Raw genomic sequence first — 18,995 nt, 5'->3', positions numbered from 1 at the left:
TGCTGACCTATGCCAGATAGTGTCAATCGATGTCAAGAAACGTTTGGGAGTGTCAAGGAATCACAAGGGATAACTAGGTCAAAGTGCATGGAAATGAATGAATAAGAGATTATGCCGGGGAGTGTTAGTGAATTCTAGGTGTCCCATGGAAGAAGTTTGTTAGGATAATTTCATATTAGGACTTGTAGGAGGAAATGCTACGATTATGATGAGAGGATGGAAAAATTAGTTTGAGACAAAGGGAGACTTTGGTCTAGGCACAACACTATTTTTTCAATGTCTTGGTTGGGTTCCGAAGTCACAAAAGAAGTAAGGTTATCTATGAGGGCATGAAAACTAGGGAGTGCCAAGGTATGTAGGGAATTTTAGGAAGTGTTATCACATTTTAGAAAGTTCCAAGGAATGTTAGGCACGTCAATGTTGGAAATAACACTGAGAGGGGGGGTGAATCAGTATTATTAGATCAATAATTTAATTTTCAAAACTATTTTGTATACACTACTTCAGCTTAGTGAACTAGCATGTATATGCAACTATACTTAATGCAACCAGTGTATATGCAGAGATATTTTGATTTACCCAGATTATCATGCATTGAGCTTTAACCAGTATATCAGGAATTCATTAGACAGTGCAGTAAAAGTAGGATAAAGCATCACACATAAGCAACACACAAGAACACCAAGATATAAGGTGGAAACCCAATGTGGGCGAAAACCACCTGTTGTTTTCGTCTCTGTCTTCCTTCAATAATAAGAAAAATCATTTTACAATTTTTGTATCGGTGTAGTCTTATACCAGTACGCAAGCTTCTACCTGCAAAAGGCTACAACCTTCTCTCATTTTCCAGCTTCTACTGGAAGGGATTTACAAAACCCTAGCTCTTGTAGTAGCTGATATGTTTACTAGTACATGGGTGCCGGCATACAGAAGGCTACAACCTTCTCTTTTCTTTTAGGGACCACATTTCATAAATTTTCAGACTGCATGTATCAATAACATTATCAAATATATTTGCATCAACCAATCTCCTTTTGAACCAACCACAACTGGATCAATCAATCACTTTGACAACCCATCAGTCTGATCTTTCAGAATGCTGTCACCAGAATACAGTAACTAGAACCCAAGCCACAACCCAGAACACTGCAACAACAAATATAAGAAACTAAAACATATTTAATAAGCTATACGCTACTTCCATGTGTCGAACATGCATGTATACGTGCTTTCCTCAAAGTGAACCAACGTACAGATCTGCAAATCAAATTTATGATGTATGCGCTGCTTTGATATGCAGAACAAACATGTATATGCTCCTTTTCTAAATTGAACCTGTGTACAGATCTGTAAATGATGATTTAAACATTACAACTATTCCAGACTTCAGTCATACCTAGAACATCATATTACAGATTACAACATGCGTCAGTTATTCAGATACATGAAACCACATAAAGATAATTCACTTCAAGCCATAAGATCCTGATACATCATTAGATCTTATCTTTCACCAACCGCTAAGGTTCCTCCTTGTTTCATATCCAACAATGCACCATAACCCAGTAACCTGCATACTAGATCTCACACTTCATTAGATATTCAATGCTTGTGTGTCTTGTTCTAATGAACTTCTCCTCCTTTTATAGTTTTAGGCCTTTCTCAATACCATGGACCAAAACCACTTAGGACCAATACCTTGGACCAAATACCTAGGGTCAATACCTTGGACCCAATACCTTGGACCAATACCATGGACCAAATACTTCAAACCAAAAACTTAGTTTTCCAAGGTATACGTGCTTTTACTTTTGTGAAAGTTTGTGTGTACATACACGCGACTTGTATACAGTGAACCCACATGTGTACATGGCTTGGCTAATGGTGAACCTACGTATATCTCTCTTTCTTCATCATGTGCAGTCTGATCTGTAACTCTATGCTCTTAACCTGTTGTACTGTGATCTGTCATTTGAGTGAGTTTCCTTCTAAAATGATTCCTTGAAGCTGCCCTGCATTTCATCACATCTGTAAACACTATTGTCATGCATTCTATCACATCTGGTATCTCTTCTGTAGATTCATTTAGTTACCATATACAAGTGAGTTGTTCTGCTACAAGTGGGTTTCCATCAAGTACAATGCATACATCATAATTCCAACAATCTCCCCCTTTGGACTTGATGGAAACAACAACCGCAAGTCACTCTCGCCCTTTGACATCAAGGGAAAAGGGTCATGCTCCCCCTGAGTGCATGCTGAATTCTTTGATATGCTAAAGTGTGCTGATTGAGCTCCCATGATCAAGTCCATGCTCCCCTTGAGCATAAGCAAGGTCTGTAAAAAGGTGTTCTGAAGGAAGAACATGGCTCTATATATATCACAAATAACCTTCCTATCACAAAAGACTCATACATACATCCATCTCCCGACCAAGTGGGGATATACCAAATTGGACTCATCCACCCAACCAAGTGGGGATATACCAATTGTTTATACATGTCAAAACAAAACAGTACATAATCCATCCCATGCATAGTGGGGCTACAAATGAGGTCTTTTCATGACCTTTACATTAAAAGATGTACATGACATATACAACAAAGACCAAATATCTTAAACTAGACCATGATAGTCATCAACAACTATCATATGACTGCACCATCACTAGCATTTGTTAATCAGCATCTAGACCAGCAACCATGTTCTCCCCCTGAACCTGTTCCTCCTAAATAAAAAACAACTATGTGAATTAGTACCAAGATCTTCTAAGATAATGCCAAGAATGCATTATTAGAAGCATATGCTTCCCTTGAACCCATGCTAGATGTTCATTGTCAGATCTGATCATTTCATCTATTAGAAGAGTTATCAAGGCATCATCATTAATAAGATATCCATCAAGTTATCAACAACTTATGAGAGCCAACATATTTTCACATGTCGTCAACAAATTATAACCATCATCAAGCAGAGCATATAATTCACTGAACCATATCAAACCCCTTTCTTTCTGAGTCTGGCCCACTGCATTTCCTCAAACCAGCATATACGCGACTGTACCCACAGAAACCAGCATATGTACATGACTATACTTCATGAAACTCACGTATAACCACCTTTCTCTGAAGAAGATAGGATTTAACAGGAGGATGATGCAGCAACTACTCCCAACTTTTGTCTGAGATATTCAAATGTCTCTCTGGGAAGTGGTTTAGTGAATATATCAACAAACTGTTCTTTGTAGGGAACATACTCCAATTTTACCTTTTGTTCAAGCACTTGTTCATGTAGAAAATGATATTTGATGGGTATGTGCGTGGTCTTGGAGTGCATGACACGATTCTTTGAAATACTGATGGCACTTGTATTATCACATAGAATGGATATGGGTGGAGTACATGTGATCTGAATGTCTTGCAAGGTTTGCATCATCCAAAGTACTTGTGTGCAGTAAGATGCAATAACCACATATTCTGCTTCAGCTGTAGATAATGCAATTGAAATTTTTTTCTTGCTGAACCAAGACACTAACCTGGAACCCATATATAATGGTGCTAGTGTTTTTTACATCATCAACACTTCCTGCCCAATATGCATCTGTATATCCATGAAGTGTAAGATCTGTATCTCTAGGATACCATAAACCAAAGTTCTATGTTCCTTGAAGATATTTGAAAATCCTTTTGACTACCTGAAGGTGTGATTCCTTTGGATTTTCTTGGAATCTTCCAACTAGTCCCACTGCATGCATGATGCCCGATTGGGTACTTGTTAGATAAAGCAGACTGTCAATCATGGATCTGTAAGTTGGTTGATGTACTGCTGTTGATTCATCATTTGAGCTAAGACTACATCCTGTTACCATTGGGGTACATACTGGTTTAGAATCTTCCATGCCGTACTTTTTCAGGATCTGTTTGAGATATTTGGTTTGTGAGAGAAAAATACCATCTTTATTTTGTTGAACTTGTAGACCAAGAAAATAGGTAAGGTCATGAAGCAAGGACATTTCAAATTTTTTCTGCATTATTGAAGCAAAATTCTTACTCATGGATTCTTCATTGCTACCAAAAATGATATCATCAACATACACAAAATTATTAGCAATCTATCAGTGTCCATATTTGTATATAGATTGCTATTTGCTGACCCCTTTGAAAACCCCTGTTGGTGGAGATATTTGTCAAGACGGTAATATCAGGCCCTTGGAGCCTATTTTAGACCATAGAGAGCCATTATGAGTTTGCATACAAGTGTTGCATTGTTTCCAAGAATGAATCCTTCTAGTTGTTCAATATAGACTTCTTCTTCTAAGTCTCCATTAAGAAAGGTAGATTTTACATCCATTTGGTATACTTTGAACTTCTAAAAACTAGAGAGAGCAAGAAACATTCTTATGGCTTCAAGTCTAGCAACAAGTGCAAAATTTTCTTCAAAATCTATACCTTCTTGTTGAGCATATCCTTTGCAAAGAAGTTTGGCCTTGTTTCTAATAGCTTCTCTAATTTTGTTCAGCTTGCTTTTGAATATCCATTTAGTTCCTATGATATTCTTATCATGAGGTCCAGGAACTAATTCCCAAGTATTATTCTTTTCAATTTGCTCAAGTTCTTCATTCATGGCCCTGACCCAACATTCATCTCTGTATGCTTCATTTACATTTTGAGGTTCAGTGGAGGATAGTAATGCTAGATAGCTTGAGGCTTCGACAATAGTTCTTCTTGTCTGCAAACCTGCCACCTTTTCCCCTAAAATTTGAGTTTCTAGATGATTTTTCTGAACACTCTTGGACAGAGTATTTTCTTCTATCGTTATCTCTTCCTCTGGTACTTCATTGGTTTCTTCTTCAGAATCAGTGTGATTTGACGTGGGAAAATGATCCTCATCTTCGTCATTGTCATAATCTTCGGTTTTTATCTATTTTGGATTTTTGCATGCTTCATCAACTACAACATCAATACTTTTAATAATTTTCCTAAGTCTTTTATTATAACATTTATATCCTTTACTTCGGGAAGAGTAGCCAACAAGAATACCTTCATCTGCTCTAGGTTCAAACTTACCAAGTTTTTCTTCAGTCCTTTTGATGTAACATTTGCTTCCAAAAACTTTGAAGTACTTTACAGTAGGAGTTTTCCAATACCAAAGTCCATGAGGAGTTTGAGTGTTGTTTACCAGAACATTTTCTTGGTTGAGAATAGTGATGGTGGTGAATGCAGCTTCACCCGATAAGGTTGCAGGAGTTTCAAATTCATCTAGCATAGCACGAGCCATTTGTTGAACAGTTTTGTTCATTCTTTCTACCACTCCATTTTGCTGAGGATTCCTTGCAGTGGAGAACTACCTTTTTATTCCGTGTTGTTGACAAAAGCCAAAGAATTCATCTGAGGTAAATTCTCGTCCTTGATTAGATCTGAGGCATTTGATTTTAGGATCTAATTCATTTTCAACCAAAGCTTTGAAGGCTTTCAAATTTTAGAATGCTTCATCTTTATGCTTTAGAAGACCTATCTAACACATTCTGGAAAAATCATCAATGAACAATATAAGGTATTCCTCTCCACAAGGTGACTTTTTCCTTGATGGTCCACATAAATCAGTATGAACAAGTTCAAGAGGCTTACTAGCTAACCCTTCCTTTTCGATGAATTGAGATCTGGTTTGCTTACCGAATTGACATGATTTGCATATAGTATTTTCTAGAATGATGATATCTGGAAGATCACGAACAACCTACAATCTGCATGCTTTTCTTATTTGAGAAAATCTTAGATGTCCCAATCTTCTATGCCATAGCGAGTTTTAATCATTTTTGCTTAGATAGCACTGTTGTTGTCCTCCCTTGAGTATGTATAGGTTGTTTAGAGTTCTTGTACCTTTAATCATGGTTTCTCCTATATCAAGCTCACGAAAAACACATCCATTTGATCTAAACACTACTTCATTTCCTTGATCAAACATTTGACTCACACTCAGCAGGTTATGATTTAAGCCATCAACATACATAACATTCCCAGCCTTAACATTTTCTTTCAAGAAAACAAAGCCTTTACCTTTTATGATAGCAGGAGTGTCATTTCCAAATGAGACACCCTTTTCCTTTTCTAAGGAATTATATGAGTGTAGCTTTTCTTTGTCACATGTCATGTGCTTTGAGCATCCATTATGGATGTACCATTGGTTTTCTTGTCCTTCTGCATATAAGGCTATATCACATCTTCCTGTTTGGGATTCTTTATTTCTCCATATTTTTGGATTTAATGGAGTTTTCTCCTTTTGAGATATTTGTCAAAATTTACTCCCGCATTCAGATTCTTTATGGCCAAAGTTGTTACAGATTGAGCATTCTATTTCATTTTCAAGAAGAGAAAATTTATTATAAGAACTTTTCTTGATCCCTATTACATTCCTTTGATTTCGTGCTTGTCATGATGGTTTTGTAAGAAACACATTGAGCAGCTTTGTGTCCAAAATTATGACATGAGAAACATTGACCATTAAAGAAGTTCTTGCGATTATCGAATCTACTAACCTGGGGATTGTAGTTTCTATTGATATTCATCTTTAAAGAAAGTTGAGTATGATTTACCTAAGGTTTGTTGTGGCTTTTGTTCATTCTTGAAGTATATTGAGCCTAATTTACCTGGTGGTCTACTTTATGCCTTTGCTGACGAGTGTCAAACTGTTCACTTCTCTTTGTTGCATCAAGATAGTTTTTAGTGGAGGTTGACGGCTTTTGTTCTTGAGATGCTTCTTCAGTATATCCAAGACCTATCTTTATCAGAGGAGAACACTGCACTTTTATAATTTTATTTAAGGTTTCTGATCCTTTAGCAAATTTAATATTGAGAGCTTTTGTTTTCTCAAGATCCTTTCTTAGACCCACAATTTCACATTCTAGTTTTTCATTGTGTTTTTCTCTTTCAGCAAGTTGGTATGTCAAGGTATCTATAATCATATTCTTTTCTTCTAAACAGATTTTGAGTTTAGAGATTTCTTCATAAAGGTCTTGTTCATTTAAAGCGTCAAAAAAATCATCATCTTCATAAGCCATCAGAACTCTATAGTCATTACTATTTTCATCTTCATACTATTTGACAAACCATCGCTATCTTCATGAGTATAGTAGCTCTTTTTACTTACGCTTTGTTTTCTATTCCATTTTGCAGATTCATTCCCTTTATCATATTTATCTTTATGGGGACATTTGGCAGAATAATGACTAACTCTAGCACAAGCAAAACATTTGAAATGTAGTTTACCTCTGAATCTTCTGGAACCCCGTTGAAGCTTCTTGACAAAGTTTGCTTCCTCTTCTTCTTCTGAAAGATGTTCTGATTCATTGAGTTCTTCTTTTCCTTTTTCTGAAGCTTTAAATGCAGCTTCTCTCATATCTCATGGACCTCCTTTTCTCATCTCAAAGGCAGTTAAGATTTCGTGCAGTTGTGTCATAGTAATAGTCTGTAGATCCTGCTTTTCTTCTATGGCAAATACTTTTGATTCAAACTTAGCAGATAAGGATCTTAAAAAAGTTTCAACTAAGGTAACTTCCTTTATCTCTTCACCCAGATTCTTCATGCAATTAGCAATCTCATCTATACGTAACAAGTAACTAGCTATATTTTCATCATTGTGCATCTTGAGAGTTTCATATTGAATTCCGAGAGTTTGCAGTTTAGCACATTTTACCTGAGAGTCTCCTTCGTAGCTTAGAATGATTTTCTCCCATATTTCTTTGGTGGATTTGAGCTGCATAACTTTGAAAAACTAGGATTGTGACAGACTTCCCAACAATGTATTGACAACCTTGGCATTGGTTTCATATTGCTTTTTACCTGCTGTATCTGTAGGAATTGCTGATGGAAATGTATATCCTCCTTCTACAATTTCCCAAACATCTATTCCAAGTGATTGAAGATAGGTGGTGGTTCTTACCTTCCAATAAACAAAGTTGCTTCCATCAAATATTGGTGCTCTGATGAATCCCCCACTTTCTTGATTACTCATGATGATGGATCTTCCTTCAAGTGATCAAGCTTCTTCTGAAGGACCGGCTTTGATACCAATTGTTGGAAATAATACTGAGAGGTGGCGAGGGGGGGTGAATCAGTATTATTAGATCAATCATTTAATTTTCAAAACTGATTTGTATATGCTACTTCAACTTAGTGAACTAGCATGTATATGAAACTATACTTAATGCAACTAACATATATGCAGAGATCTTTTGATTTACCCAGATTATCATGCATTGAACTTTAACCAGTATATCAAGAATTCATTAGATAATGCAGTAAAATCATAATAAAGCATCACACATAAGCAACACAAAAGAACACCAAGATATAAGGTGGAAACCCAATGTGGGTGAAAACCACCTGCTGCTGTCATCTCTGTCCTCTTTTAATAATAAGAAAAATCAGTTTACAATTTTTGTACTGGTGCAGTCTTATACCAGTACGCAGGCTTCTACGTGCAGAAGGCTACAACCTTATCTCATTTTCCAGCTTCTATTGGAAGGGAGCTACAACCCCCTAGCTCTTGTACTAGCTGATATGTTTACTAGTACGTAGGTGCCAGCCTATAGAGGGCTACAACCTTCTCTTTTCTTCCAAGGACCATGTTTCATAAATTTTCAGATTGGATCCATCAATAACATCATCAAATATATCTGCATCAACCAATCTCCTTTTGAACCGACCACAACTGAATTAATCAATCACTTTGACAACCTATCAATCTGATCTTTCAGAATGATGTCGCCAGAATACAGTAAGCAGAATCCAAGCCAGAACCCAGAATAATGCAACAACAAACAAAAGCAACTAAAACATAATTTATAAGGTATATGCTACTTCCATGTGTCGAACCTGTATGTATACACACTTTCATCAAAGAAAAGCAATGTACAGATCTGCAAATCAAATTTATGATGTATACACTACTTTGATATTCAGAACCAGCGTGTATACGTTCCTTTTCTAAAGTGACCCTGTGTATAGATCTGTAAATGATGATTTAAACATTACAACTATTCTAGACTTCAGTCATACCCAGATCGTCATATTTACAGACTATAACATGCATCAGTTGTTTAGATACATCATCAAACCACATAAAGATAATTCACTTCAAGCCTTAGGATCCTGATACATCATTAGATCTTATCCTTCATCAACTGCTAAGGTTCCTACTTGGTTCATATCCAACAATGCACCATAACCCAATAACCTGCATACTAGATCTCACACTTCATCAGATATTCAATGCTTGTGTGCCTTGGCCTAATGATCTTCTCCTCCTTTTATGGTTTTAGGCATTTCTCAATACTATGGAACAAAACCACTTAGGACCAATACCTTGGACCAAATACCTAGGGTCAATACCTCAGACCCAATACCTTGGACCAATACCATGGATCAAAAAACCATGGACCAAATACTTCGAACCAAAAACTTAATTTTCCAAGGTAAATGCGCTTTTCGTTTTGTGAAAATGTGTGTGTACGTATACACGACTTGGATATAGTGAACTCGCGTGTATACATGGCTTGGCCAATGGTGAACCTGCATATACATCTCTTTCTTCATTCTGTGCAGTTTGATCTGTAACTCTGTGCTGTTAACATGTTGTACTATGATATCTCATCTAAGTGAGTTGCCTTCTTAACTGATTCCTCGAAGCTGCCTTGCATTTCATCAAATCTGTAAACACTCCTATCATGCATTCTGTCACATGTGATATCTCTTTTATAGATTCATCTAGTTACCATATACAAGTGAGTTCTTCTTCTACAAGCGGGTTGCCATCAAGTACAACACATATATCATAATTCCAATAGTCAAGACTGTTATAGACATTTTTGTGCCTTACAGCTCTAAGCATGAAATGTCCATAAACCAAGGGATCCTAAGTCCCTAAAAGTGTTGTTCCTACCCCTAAAGGAACAAGGTCAACCAATTACAGCTTCTCCCAGAAGTTCTCCGCCAGAAACTGCTCAGAATCAGTCAAATCAAGATCATTTCAGCTGCTCCACTAGCTAGCTGCGTTGCATAGCACCCCAGTACACTAGCTAGGTGCGTTTCAACGCACCTAAATGCACTACCAGGGTGCGTTGAGCGGGAAATGACAAATGGCAATGTCATTCCGTGAGGTGGACAGACAATGGAAGCTTCCAGAATCTTCCCTAATGACACTTGCCTCACTCAGTTTGACCAAGGATGAGTAAGAGGCTCTCAATCTCGAAGTGGAAGCAAGAACTGACAAAGAGAAGCCACAAGTCAAATCATAAGCTGACTCACCCTCTTTGCATACATCTATATATGGATCCCTCATCCCAGAGATCCAGAGGCTGGAATTTTGTACTTTGCAGAGAATTGTTGTTGGTTTTGAGATAGAGATCAGTGCATTGGGTGATTTATGCTTTGTTGGAGGTGAAGAGGGGATTCCTTTGCTGGGGGGTTGATGCTGGATCAGGAATGATCGGTTGTAACTCCTCCTAGACCTTCTTGTTATATCACTAAAACTATTGGAGTTTCTCCTACATGCTTGTGTATCAATGATGTTTTGTTATATTTGCATGTTTAGCTTAAATCTGATCCTAAGCTATTTATGAATGTAAATCCATGTCTTTGTGTAGTTTTCCTCTTCTGTGATCTTGCAGGAACTTGGTGAAGCTGGGCGATTGAAGGAGCAGGTAGTTGGAAGCTGTCAAAGAGGAGAGAGATTGGATCAAAGGACTAGCGCAAGACACAGGTTAGTTCATCCTATTCCTCTTCATTTACAATTCATAAAGAAGAATACAAAAATATTTTATCTTGTTTGTTGCTAAGGCAGTGTCACACCTTAGTGGGATAGGGGCGTTCTGAGTAGACACTTTTCCCAACAACAAAGACATGCCAAGTTCTAAGGCATGACAATGTGTGCTAGGTTCTAGGATGTGGCGCCAACACATGCTAGGGATTGCCAAGGAAACACAAGGAAGGACTCGCTTCAATTACATGTAAATGAATGAATGTGTGTGTGAGATAGGGAGTGTTAAAAAGTTTTAGGTTTGTTAAGGAGGGAGTGACAACATATGATAAGTAGTGCCAATAGATGATAGAGTGCTGGGAAAGCCTACTAAGATGTCATAAGTGCCATGGAGTGCCAATGTTTGCCAAGGAGTGTTAGGGAGTGCTAGAGAAACACAAGGGAGAACTAGGTCATAATTCATGGAAATGAAGGAATAAGAGTGTGTGGCATGGAGTGTTAGTGAGTTCCAAGTTTCTTAAGGAGGAGTTACAAGGAATGCTTGGCAATGCTAAGGAATGCTAGAGTTCTAGGGTGACATGCGGCCAAGATGTGCCAATGTGTGCAAGGAAGTGTTAGCTAGGAGTGACAGGGAAAGACAAGGGAGAACTATGTCAAAATGAATGGAAATGAACAAATAAGAGTTTGTGATTATAAGTTTCAGTGAGTTCCAGGTGTGCTAAGGACAAATTAACAAGGTATGCTAGGCAGTCTTAAGGCATGCTATAGGCTGGGGAAACATGCTAAGATATCATAGGTGCTAGGGTGTAACAACACGTGTCAAGGAGTGATAAGGAGTGTTAGGGAAACACAAGGGAGTAATAGGTAAAAATGCATGGAAATGAATGAATAAGAGTTTGTGACCAAGAGTGTCAACGATCTCTAGGTGTGCTAAGGAGGGTGTTATCACCAAAATAAGAGTTTACATCGTTCCTATTCATGGTCTTAGATAAGTGTCAAGTCATCCTATGTTTTAATGGGTAGGTAATAGGTTAGGAGTCTCAAAGGTCTCATTTTCATGTCCAAATAAAGTCTAACAACCTTATTCCATGGCTCAGAAGTCTCACATTCTGTTTAGAAACTCATATCTTAAACCATTTTGTATTTTTTTTTTTTGGAAATAGATCCAAAGCCATGTTTAAGTAGTGCAGATAGTGTAAAATGTTTGTTTTGCGCTACGGAAACGCTGCTATTTTCATAGCACTTTTCCCTACACGCTACGAAAGCGCAGATTCATAGATAGTCTTGTAAAAACATTAATCTATTAAGATTCGGTTAAATTTTCATTATTAGGTGTCAACTAGGAGTCAGTACTTAAGCATGCCGCCATCCAAAATTCATCATTTGGAATTTAGGGGTCATCATGATAGGTAATTTCAAATTCGAAAGGGTTGGCTAGTCTCTCATTGTAGTTTGCATGAAAACCCTCAAACATAATTGTTTTTCGAATGGTAAGCTTTTGTTAATTTCTTACCAAGGTTTCTTTCATCCATAATTCAAGTGAGGCTGACCACCATAAGCAAGCGACGCTGCCACCATAGGCAAGAGAGGCTGATAAACATAATTTTCAAGTGAGGTTGTTTTGTTACAGGAATTCAGAGGCAAAGATGATAGAAGAAAGGAAAAATCATAGGTTTGGTCATTGTTTAAGAACCGACCCTGAAAGCATCAAGGTCTTAGCCAGAGATAAATCAGTTGTGGAAGCCTTCAAGAAAGCAGGATCTTAGAAGTTTTGTAAAAAAATTGTAGGGAGGACATACTCAGGTGACAAAGGAGTTTTCACTAATTTCACCGGCTCAAGCACAAAGGTTGGAATCCTAAACTTGCAAATTTCTCTAGAGATCATAGCTTTGGTGACAAAGATTCCTAGGGGGCAAGATATATGGTTCAAAAACTTCAGATTTGACATGGAACCATGTAAAGTGTTTCTAAATCCAGAGTTTGCAGAAATAGACTTAACCAGGGTAGTTCCGAGGAACTACCTCAAGGACAACTATGCCAACTTGCTCTTCAACATTCAACGTTATTTCACTTATAAGGTAGATATCAAAAGGTTTATTCATATAATTTTAAACTGTTGTTGCATTTTACTGGTATGATTTCTTTAGATTTTCCTTACTTCCTGTATCAAAGTGTAGCTAAGATGGCAGATAAAGTGTAGTTTAAATCTCAAGGATATGAAACTTCCGTTTTTCATCATGGTCTAGTTAAACTGATAGTTTTACATGAACTCAAACGGATCAACAAATAATGGTCTTCATTTCTATTTTTATGTGATTTTGGAGTGGAAAATCAAGATTTAGGCATCAGCCCTAAGGTTAAAGAAACTCCATCAGTAGAAACCAACAAGCCTGTAATGTCCAGGTCAAAAAGATTTCTTAAGCTCAAACCTAGAAAGCAGGTGAAAGAGCAAGTAAGAAAAACCTCAGTAGTTATTCTTGAAACTCCTAAATCTACAAAATAAAAGAAAGCTGAGGTTAAAGGAATGACACAAGAATAGTCAGCAAACATACCAGTTCAAAGGAGATTGACTAAAAGTCAAATTTCAAAGGAGAAGGGAAAATCAGTGATCTTGGGAGAAAGTTCAAGGTTGAAGGGTGATTTAAATGATCGTTTAAAAGCCATTGACATTGCAGAATCCCCTTTGGTGCAAGAAGATGTCATAGAATTTGATAAAGGAAAGTCGAAGAAAAAGAAACCTTCCAAGAAACCAGAATTTGAGGATGATGTTACAACATTTGTGTTCAAGCCCAGAAAGCCCTTAACTAGGAAATCCAAAAAGATGCAAGATTCCAATATTGAGTTAGGGAAAACAGAAGAATCCTTCGTTGTTCAAGAAGAGTTGATAGACTTTTCATCACCAATACCTGAAGGTGAAAAAAACAGAGTTCTTTCTACTCAAATAGAAAAAGCTAGTTACGAAGAAATGGAAGAAAGATAAAGAGTAGCTAATAATGAAATTTCTAGACTAAGGGTGAGAGCAAGAAGGCATGTTGCTAAGAAGACAAATTTCAAAAGGATAAAGGCTCTCTAGGAAGTTGAAAAAGTTTCCAAACCAGAAATAATCAGCAGTGAAACTCAGTACTTTACCGGGATTGTTCCTGCAATCAAAGAAGCCAAATTTGTAAGGTGTATTAATGCTCAGCTGAGATCTAACTAACAAGAGATTTAAGAGACAAATTGAAGACCTAGAAATATAGTTAACAAAATCTGGAAAAAGGGCTACAACAATAATGAAATAGGGTGATGAAAAAGGGCAGTAAAAGATATATCTTAAAACAATTTTGGTACTAAAAAAAAGGTCATCTGTGAAGAAGAACATATTATATGGTTAAGTTGTTTTGATTTTTGGTGATCATATCAGTCTTTGTGGAATTTTAAAAATTCCCAAATGGAAGCTTTTTGAAGGTCGTGTTGAAAAAAGAGCATACACAACAGTTTCGTAGCGCGCTACGAAACTGCTGAGGGTCACCTTTTAGCACCTTATAGATGTATTTCGAAGGTAAGGTCTGATAAATTCCAAGTTTTGATGATTGATAGTAGACATATGAGGATCACTGATGAAGTTTTAGATGGCAATGATGCAGAATGGTTCAAAGAAGTATTCCATACGTGATATAAAAGTTATGCTACGAAAAAAGACTATTTTCGTAGCACAAACATGTTTCATCCTCTTTTTCATCTGTTCGAGTTTCCCTTTCTTGCACAGGTGGACAAATGAAGTTTTAATGGATTACTAATACATGCCACTTATATAAAACTACTCGAAGATAAGAATAAATGATTTAGGGTTTTAAAGGGAGGAACTCTGTCTACTTGTTTTTAGGACAGTTAGGTCATGACTCAGCAGGGTTTGGAACAATACTGGAGACATCATAAAGCTCAAGGACATGGATTAACAGCTAATTGAAGAGTGTACTTAAGTCATAGATAAGGTTTTTGAAAGCATGTTTTACGAGTTTCACTCCTATTTGTATTAGGACTCTTAAAGACAATTAGTTGTCAAATTGTAATTAAGTAGTTTGTTTTATGAATAGATAGGTGTCAATGTTAGGAATTCGAATTCTCCTAAAGATGGATCATAGAATCCAAGGTTTTAAAAACTCTGTATAGAGCATGAGAATCGAATTCCTCTGGGTTGGTAATTTCATTAGAAAAAGAAAGTTTTGTTATTGTAAGAAACTATGGTTTTTCAAACTTAATACAGAGATTAGTTTGACTACTCAAGGTTCACAATGGGTTTATGTGGTTGATGTTCTTATGTCCTTTTTTAATTACTTATTTGTAGTGGTATGAGCTTTTGATACATAGAATTCATTGGAAAATTCTCTAACTTCCTTCACATGCTTGTAAACTGTGATGATTCATTGTGTTACTGTTTTACTTATAAACCTAGACTCCAAGTGCCTTGACTTCCATGTTTTGCTGATCATGTTGTTTTGTTTAAGACTATCTTGACTCCATAGCCCAATAGATGTTTGCTAATCTTTGATTCAACCAGTCAACTAGTTATACATTTGTCCATTTTTGTTCCTAGAGTTAGCTATCTAATCATTAATCAAAAATCTTAAACCTATTGAGAGAGCCCTCTCAGGTTGAGGAGACTAAGCCTCAACCAAAAGATTGGTTTGAAAGAGTTACTTAGAGTCTAATTGATCAACATCCTATGAGGGTTAGATTTTGTGATAATAGAGGGAATGACAAGGTATACTATGTAGTTCCAAGGAATGCTAGAGTCTTAAGGCGATAGGCCAAGATATGTCAGGTGCTAGGGTGAGCTAGGGAGTGTTAAGGGGTGTAATGGAAACATAAGGAAGCACTAGGTCAAAACGTATGGAAATGAATGAATAAGAGTGTGTGAGAGGGAGTTTCAATGAGTTCTAGGTGTGTTAAGGAGGGAGTGACAAGGTTATATGCTAGGCAATGCCATGGTATGCTAAACTACAAAGGCATGTCAGGAAGTGCCATAGTGTGCTAGAGAGTGTCAAAGCATGCCAAGGAATGTAGGGGATGTTAATGCATTCCACATAGTGCCAAGGAATTCTAAGACATGCCAGGTGTTATGGGATGCCAAGATTTAAATTGTGTTGCTTAATTGTTTTAGACCAAGGTTGGATGTGATGATACTTGTCTTGGTAACTTGTTAAGTGGGATGAGTTGAGATTATAAATGAGTACCCGAATATGAGTTACAAGTAGTTATTAGGTGAACAAGGCATATGTTGAATTTCGATGACACATGAGAATCCAGGTTTGGCCTTAGAATTTTTGATGCGAACACACTCAAGTGCCACAACACATCTACTATGTAGAATGAAATCTGCCATGAAAGAAAAAGTAATGGATTGAATGCATAGAGTTTAGGGTATGCCACATCTTCATATGTTAATTCTTATTATTGTGATATACAATAGCCATTTATATGTCTAGTGTAAGACTCCTCTGTAGATTTCTATCCAACAACAACATCTTTGTGGTAAAAGGTGTACTGTTAGAGGTTTCCCCATCAAAGATAGCAACCAAAAGGGACCTTACTATGCACACAAATGAAGAATTAAGAATATTTTTATCTATGAGTGCTTATGTGGTGGTATGGGAGAAAAATACACAGGCAACAAAACTTTTTTTTCAACCAATCAAGATCTAAAAAGGAAAATGTGTGATTATATATACATGTGTGATAGTATTTGGAGAAATGCCAACCTAACCCACAAATTTGTTGACATTTTGCTGGAGCTGATCTATAATTGCTCCTAAAGTTAATAAACAGGTAAAATAGGACTGACTTTTCAATAAAAAATATAAAATTAATAGGAACAGGGCCAAATTGTGAAAGTGTAAAAATTTGCATGGTTTAAAGGGACCGGTCGCTTTCAAAAGTCTTAAATGTGGCAATGAAGGTTGAGCCTCGTTCTAGAACCCATTTGGGCATCCATCTTAGGAATTGGTGTAGGATGCAACACTTTAGAGTAATTTTTGTAGCAGTGAAGTCAACACTTGTATGGTGACATGGGGTTGGGGTTGTTCTATCAAGTTCATTGGTCTAGTTTGGAGCTTTTCTAGGGTGATGCCTTAGATACTATGGAGTACGAGGACATGATTTTATATTTAGTTTGCATTGAAGAAGCTTTGGAGGTAAGATACTACAGAAAAACCCCTTATTCTGAATAGGGAAGCACATGCCACTAAATAAAGTAACAGAAAGTACACAAATTTGAAAGTCAAGTCACATCGCTATCTATTACTCTTTGAAATAGGAAATAACTAAAAATTTCAAACACTACTATTCACTTTTGCTTTAGTCTAGAAGGTACAATGAATCTAGAAACATGTACAACAATGTCTCAACTTTCTTAACTCCTAGTCCTAATGCGCCTTCCTTCCATGGATAGACAAGACAATTAAAGTCTGCCTCTACTGAATATGATATGAGATAAACATGCTGCCTTAGCTAACGCTGAGAATTAATAACTAGGGAAGTTCTCCTTTTAAAAGTGCATGGAAAAACTAAATAAAGCAAAGAGTTTCGCTACTCCAAGTTGTTGGTCAGTAAAAGGGGTCTTTTTAACCTCTATTTACCCTACATTAATTATCAATCCAGGTACGATTTTTTATCTCAAGAGTGTACTCAGTATGAGGCGGTCACTTGTCAAGAGTAATGCTAGTAATATAGTGCTTTTACAAAAGTAAATAAATGCTGGAAACAAACTCTAAGTGTAATGATAAGAAATTGAAATGCTTTATAACGAAATCATTCACTTAAGAAGCTACAACAATAATCAGTCAAGGATGTAGTAATGCTAACTCTTTCCTTTGTAAACTGATGTAAATGAAAAGCAATCAAAGAGAAGATCTTCAATCTGGGAACTGGATAGTAATAGTCAATGCTTGCTACGATTGTAAATCATTCTATTCACACCAAATCAATTACTTGAAATGATAATTCAATTAACAGAAAAGGGAACAACAACTTGTAGGTTTTGACCCCGTAAAGAAATTACCTGCATACGAATTCTAAAGCACATAAAATAAACAATGCGAGAGTATAACACATAAAACACATTTACACAGAGATTTTCCCCTGGATCCCAAAACCGGGACTACCAACTTGATTTTTCATTATTGTCCTTTCAATGTTACAATACATATTTATACATGCCGAAGCATCCAATACCATGGACCGAAAACCATCGCGTCGAAAACCATGGACCGAAAACCATCACATCCAAAAAACATGTGCGAAAATCATGCACAAAACCATAGGTGGGTCTGCCCAACCTAACATAGGGTCCAAAACCAAAATTTTCCAGGGCACTACCCTGGACCCCATAAAGTGGGGTTACGGGTACACCTCAAACCCCCTGTTAACTATGTGGAAAGAATATAACACAACCCAACATTCTCCCACTTGTTGTTTTCTTTCCACAGGGGGCCACAAGAGAGCTTAGTCATTTTTGTACCCTTGAAATGCCCATTGTCTCTCTACACCAAGAGAACTTCTCAGAGCTCACAGATTTTATCAATGCATCTGTATCATTCTTCAAAGTGTCCACCTTTACCAGCAACACCTTTTTATCTTCTATCATATCCCTCACAAAGTGATATTGAACATCAATGTGCTTTGTCTTTGAAAGATATACAGGGTTCTTTGCCAACAAAATTTCACTTTGGCTATCACAGTCTATCCTTATAGCTTCCTGTACTAACCCCATATTTGAGCACAATCTCTACAACCAAACTGCTTGCTTGCTTGCATGAGTGGCTGCCATGTATTCTTCCTCTGTAGTTGATAGTGCCACTACAGATTGTTTCTTACTCATCCAACTGGCTGCACCTCCAAATAGGTTAAACACATACCTAGTTGTAGATATTCTCTAATCCAGATCTCCAGCCCATTTTGCATCAACAAAGCCACGAATATGTAACACGCTATCCAATCCTGGTCTTCCTTGGTAGCAAAAACCATAATCACTAGTTCCACGCAAACACCTAAAAAACCGCTTCACTGCTATCCAATGCTCCTTTCCTGCTTTTAACATAAACCTGCTAAATACTCCCACTGCATGTGCAATGTTTGGTCTAGTACAAACCATTGCATACATCAGGCTACTGACTGCAATTGCATATGGAACACGGGACATGTCCTCTTCCTCTTCTTGTGTCTTGGGACACTGTTCAGCAGATAAGCTCACACCTACAGGA

The sequence above is a fragment of the Pinus tabuliformis genome, chromosome 5_2, assembly GCF_031772625.1.
Source record: "Pinus tabuliformis cultivar Carrire ecotype Pingquan chromosome 5_2, CPIR1, whole genome shotgun sequence".
Lineage (NCBI taxonomy): Eukaryota > Viridiplantae > Streptophyta > Pinopsida > Pinales > Pinaceae > Pinus > Pinus tabuliformis.
Note: the sequence above shows the minus strand (reverse complement) of the source record.